Source organism: Abramis brama (assembly GCF_963993115.1).
Source record: "Abramis brama genome assembly, chromosome: 19".
Taxonomy (NCBI): Eukaryota; Metazoa; Chordata; class Actinopteri; order Cypriniformes; family Leuciscidae; genus Abramis; species Abramis brama.
This window is the reverse complement of record NC_139981.1, coordinates 4,774,986-4,781,850: the sequence shown is the minus strand read 5'-3', so window position 1 is coordinate 4,781,850 and position 6,865 is coordinate 4,774,986.

Here is a 6,865-nt window from a genome sequence, read left to right as displayed (position 1 = left end):
TCTACCCCAAGACTGTTCAACACACACTAATGTTTGTGTTAGGTAAGAATACTGGACACTTCGTAATGTCACTTTTGCCACCTTATTGTCTTATTTATTTTGTCACTGATTATCTTATTGCTTATCACTTATTTTCTAATTCCTGTATGTATTTTTTGTTTGTTTATATATACGTGAGGTTTATTGTATTATGTCTATATAATCTGAGTAGCATTCAAATAAGTTTTTCATTGTACATAAATTTGGCTTAGAAATAAAAAAGGAATCGTAATGCTTTGTTTGTTTGCACTTGATAAACCAGATAGCTATATAACTGTCTAATAGCCTGAAAACCAGAATATATAAACCAGAAATACTGAGCTGGAATAAATCAGATATAACTCAGAAACCACTTTTATTATTCTTATTCTTAATAATATTTTGAATGTATTGATCTATTCATTCAGTGCTTTCCAACACATGTCCAAAGCAATCAGCTTTAAGATCATATTATATATATAATATATATATATATATATATATATATATATATATATATATATATAAAATACATATTGTTTCAAAGCAGCTTAACAGAAAATGCATGTCTACATTACAATTTAGAGTGATATGTTATTAGAAGTGACTGTGTCCAAGTTATGCATTTCAGAAATGTACTGCCAGCTCTATTATTATTATTAGGCTATATAATTCGAGGACACGATAGAGTTGCACGAACTTGTAGCACGATAGAGTTATTACTATTATACTAAATATCTGGGTTTATAGAATAAATGGGTTTGACAGTGTGAGACAGTGGTCACGTGGTATTTGTTACCTTACACAGCGATGGTAGGACGGACCAACCACAGTCATGTGTGATTAGGCTACTGAAAAATTATTAGATAATAAAGTCATTTATATAGATTTCTGGTTTCAGAGATTTCAATTTGTATGTAAATAACAATAACATATTTAAACGATTACACTTTTTTAAAATACAAATCTCCTGGCAAAATAGCGCCTACTAGAGGAATAACGGCGTTGTGCGTTTGCGTGACAATACTGCCATCTACTGCATGAAGAGAGATATGACATTCATTACTGCGTCCAGCAATACAAATAATGCAAAAATCGATCTATTCGTTGAGATATCAATATAATCGTATATATATACGATTATATATACGATATATGTTAAAAAATATTTAACAACAGCAACAACTATTAAACACTTGACCTGTTAATACTAACACTTACACTTTTATAACACTGCACTATATTATAGCCTACTATTCTTATATATATATATATATATATATATATATATATATATATATATATATATATATATATATAAATAAAACACCATGCTACATGTACTGTCTAACTGGGACTGGTTACAGCACTTGCACATTTGCCCTATTGTTCTCCTCATTTGTAAGTTGCTTTGGATAAAAGTGTCTGCTAAATGATTAAATGTAAAAAAAAAAAAAATACATTTAGCAACATTTAGTTTAATAATACATATCAATTTAGGTAAATAGGCTACATATAAAAACCTAAATATGACAAATGCTGAACCTCTGGACTCTCGAATGAATATTTGTACCTTTTAGAAATGTTTTAAAGATTTTTTTTAGCCTGACATTTATGTATATGATGAAAACCTCTATAACTCCCCTAATACTAAGCTGGGATAAATTAGAAATAAATCAGAAAGAACTTTTATTCAGTATTATTATTATTATTATTATTTTACATTTATTTATTCAACACTTTCAAACTTTAAGATAACATACTGTAACAACATAAAACATTAGACAAACATTAAAACACTTCACACCAAACCTATATTAAATAAACTTTATACTATTTTAATTTTTGAGGTTTGTGTGATGTGTTTTAATAATGATGGCAGCTCTATTATTATTATTATTGTATAATTCGAGGACACAGGTGAAATAATCGAACATTTAGCACAAAAGAGTTATTATTATTACTAAATATTTGAGACTAAATGGGCAGAGATCATCAGTTCAGGGGTTTGCCAGACACTCATGTCTCATAAAGCTGTGTAAACACTGATGCTGGTTACTGGCCCAGATTTAAGAGATTTAAGAGCTCCTGATCACTTCTTCTGTGTGAGGGATCAATTCTAATGCATGTTCTATATTTCAGGTAGCCGTTCATATCACAAAACCTAATATGTAACAGTTTTGAGGACCATAACCGGTGCACAATGTATCTTACAACACCCTTAAAAATGGTTCTTTATTGGCTTCTAAGGTTCCATGGCGAACCTTTAACACCCATGGAATCTTTGCATTGCACAAAAGGTTCTTTATCGTGGAAAACTGTAGATTATTAAATTGCTCTTCACACTAAAAAAAAGGTTATTTTCATATGCAAACCCTCTTTTGGAACCTTTATTTTTAAAAGTGCATATTTATTTCTTGGTTTGTGAAATAACACATTTCATTAAATTACATTAGTTGACTACATCCATGAACTAATGATAAACAATACCTCTACAGCATGTATTAATCTTAGTTAATGTTAATTTATTGATACTTTATTGAAATTAAATATTTAAAATAAAAAAAGTATCTGTTAACATAATAGTTAAAGGAGCCGTGTGTAAGATTGTGGCCAAAACTGGTACTGCAATCACTTTCAAATTACTGTAGAGTGGTGTATCCCCTCCCCCTCCCCCCTGACTCGAGGTTGCCAGATAGGCTGCAGGATCCAGCACGAACATTTGTAGCTGCAGCTGTGGTAACTAGAGCAGAGCTGGCAACCCGGATGCCGAAACACTACTGACTTCGTGATTGGTAGATAGGTGGAGGGTGGAGCTTCAGGCCAAAACACAACATGACAACATCAACATCAGTTGAGGGCTGCAACTTCACTTTTTAAATGACAATATCCTGGCTGGACTACTGTTGTCAGTGATATAAGTATTTGAAATGAACATGATTTCTTAATGTCTAGTGACATATCAGGGCCATTTTATGATTAATTGAAATACATTTCTTACATACAGCTCCTTTAATGTGAACTAACATGAACAATGAACACATTTTTATTAACCAACATAGTTCAATCAAAAATGAAACTTCTGTCATCATTTACTCACCCTCGAGTTGATGCAAACAAACAAAAGAAGATATTTTGAAGAATGTTGGTAACCAATCAGTTGATGGACCCCATTGACTTCCATAGTATACTATGGGGCCCATCAACTGTTTGGTTACCCACAAAAAAGTATATTTTTTTGTGTTCAGCAGAAGAAAGAAATTCATACAGGTTTTGGAACAAAGTTCTTGAGGATGAGTAATATAAAGGGTGACAACATTTTCATTTTTGGGTGACCATCCCTTTAACAAAGGCTGATGGCTCATTAGTTCAGGTTAATTATGAATTAGCCTAACTAAATGACCTTATTGTAAAGTGATACCGAGCGGGAATACAAAAAGCACAGGGAGGGTTTCGTTTCTATGATTCCTAATGAACTCGTATTGGGACAGGTGGCTTTCCATTCCTTAAAATAAACAGATTTTAGGCTCAATAAAAGAGCAAATGTCTGCTCCTGCCAAGAAATATTCAGAGTTGAGTGGTTGCATGACTTGTAATACAAAGCTTACCGTATTCAACCCTCGGCTGGAGCCTGAGTTCCCCCGGCAGACACACTCGCACGCAGCGCACGCGGGACAGGGGAACGCCCGCCAGGACACGCGGGTGTTGTTCTTGGACGTCTGGAGGGCAAGAGCGTTTCTCCAGCCCTGTAAATCCACAGATGCTCTAATGGGTTCCAGCAACTTTATCTGTGCGAGATCTTCCGTTCCAACCAAGAGCCCGTGGAGTGGCGTGAAGCCGGCAGTGGGTTCGGGAAAGCGGATATCTTCTGTGTATGAGTGTATTATGGCACTTTTACAGGACAGGAGTTGTGTGTGAACAGAGATATTTTTAAAATGATACTTTCTCCTCACAAACAGTCAGTCAATATGGATGGAAACACACTTCTAGAGTTCTGAAGAGCACTGTTGAAGCACAGGTGAAGCAGGAGAGACGCTGTCATTTCCAGTTAAGTCAAATGCTTCAGTATATTGACATTCAGGTCAGAATTTAAAGATATATTCTTGTCCTGTGTTTCACGTCATTTATAACCACACACTGGTATTTTATTCAGTGAAATACAAGATAAACATTTAATGTGGAGTGTGGATGGTTACCAGTAGGCTACTACGTTTCAAAAGGCCCCTAAAAAAACACCATATAAATATAATAAAAGTCCCTATTACTCTAGCTTTACATTCCAAATAAAAGTTGATGTTCACGTAAGATTTCCATTACTTTCGAATCTCATTTATGGACACATATGTTCATAGACATTTCATATCAGTGATGTCAAATTAGGCACATATAAAGTCTACATTTTTAATTAAACACAAGCATGAATGGAGTTTGAGATTTTTTTATTGTACTTTTTTGCTATGTTTCGAGCTTGGCAGCTCAACTTTGCTCTTTATGGAAAAGGACAGCAAAAGATGTACATGTAGATACTGAAGTATTTCACACACTTTTCATTTGAAAATGTTGCGTGTGTGTGAATCACATATTCACTTTAAGTCATACTAGTCTGTTGGATTTTAAATGGTGTTGAGCCTGTCTATTTACTTTTTTTAGCCGGGTGCCTCTCTGTTATAATAAGCAATAAAAATGCAACTGTTTTATTGCAGTGGCTCATGAAAATAAAACTTTTTTTTTTATATTAAAATAACATGGTTAATGGCAATTAAGAGCCCAAACAGTTTTCAAATATTGAATGTTCAATATTACAGCTTTCAAATCTTTAGCCAAATCTTAATCAATAATTAATCAACAGTAAAACACTACTGTAACTCATTAAATTGGTTTAAAATATATTTTCTCTGGTCACTAGGGGGCGCCAATGTCACAGAGATCAATTGCATAAACGCTTTAGAGTTTAAGTCGTGTGTGTGGGCTAAAGACAGCTGATACATGCACATTTATGTATTCAAAAATATATCAGAAATACCAGAATGTAACGGCAGCTGATGTGCTGTAAAAATAGAGATTTAATGTAGGCTAATTTGTGCGGGTGGGTAATACCATAGTAATCATTAATCATTGCAGAAAAAGTGTGTGTGCTCACCAGCAGGTTCTCTGATGGCATCGGCTGAAGGAAATAGTTATTTGAAGTGGAAAAGCTGTTTCCTATCCTTCTCTCTGTCTTTAGTTTATATCTTTTATGCCCTTCCAAACACAAAAACTCAATTTAATGAGAATCTCCACTGAGAACTGAGAATTAAGAATGCTCAATGTGATTCATACAATAAAAGAAATATAATATACAAGGAAATAAACAAGGAAATGCAATTTATTTGTTCATCTGGGGTCTCTGAGATGCCAAACGTTATTAACATAAAACGTGTGTAACCCTTTTAGCGCTCTCAAAAGAGCCCCAGGTGCGGAAATCAACAGAGGCTTAGAGCAAAAATGCCACCAAAATGAGCAATTTTTTTTCCAAAAACAAAGATATGGTGCAAAAATGTCTCTATACACAAGTTCTTGTTTTTAATAAGGAATATACAACACGAGAAATGCTGTTTTCCCAAATATCAGCACGTTCACAAATGTGATAATTGATTTTATACAACAGTTCAATAAACAATAAGTCAATATGGTAACTTATATTTTAGACACAAAATTGTGAATATGATCTAACCCTGATGCTTTAATGGGTAAGGGACCCGTTTCACTGGCTAGTGATAGTCTACGTTTTACAGCATCGTAAATCCTGCAAAGTTCTTTATACATTCATAAAAAAAAAAAAAAAAAAAAATAGTATGTACATATATAAGACTACACTATATTACCTTTGCATCAAATTACAAAAAAGCCAACACTGTTGGAGTGATATGCATATCTGAGTTCAAGAAACATCAGCCATAAGTAAAGCACGAGACCCTTGATCTTCCCTCAGCTTCTCTCTGTCTGTGTTTCTCTGTGGGGTTTAAGGGCTTTAGTCTAATAGCTCCATTAGCTCAAGCCAGTGGCATTAAGTAGCATAACAGCGCTGACTGCTTTAACCATCAATAACACACACACGCTTTACTCACAGCTCTTTCTTTCTTTCTTTCTTTCTTTCTTTCTTTCTTTCTTTCTTTCTTTCTTTCTTTCTTTCTTTCTTGTCAGAAAACAAAAAATGTAAATGTAGGGTGAAAATTGAGATAAAAAGCAAAATTATGACAGTTTTAGTGAAAAAAAGTCAATCAAATTAAAAGTATATTTTTAGTAATTAAGTAGTAATTAAAATAATTGTATTAAAATATCCATCTGTGGTGAACAAGAAATTAAAGGGTTATTAGTTCACCAAAAAATTAAAATTCTGTCAGTAATTACTCTCCCTCATGTTGTTTCAGCCCCATAAGACTTTCGTTCATCTTCGGAACACGAATGAAGATATTTTTGATGAAATCTGAGAGCTGGCTCACTCCTCCATAGGCTTCTATGTAATCGATATCTGCCGGCCCAGAAAAGTTAGTAAAGATATTGTTAAAATAGTGACTACAGTGGCTCAATCTTAAGTTTATCAAGTGACGAGAATACTTTTTGTGCGCAAAAAACAAACAAAAATAACGACTTCTGACTTCTACGTTCTGACGTACAACCCAGAAGCGCTGCGCTGTTACACTACGTGAACTCACTCAGAGGAACACACAGAAGAAAATGTATACACAAAAAGTATTCTCGTCACTTGATAAACTTAAGGTTGAGCCACTGTAGTCACTTGGACTATTTTATATATCTTTATATCTTTACTAACTTTTCTGGGCCGGCAGATGCAATTACATAGAAG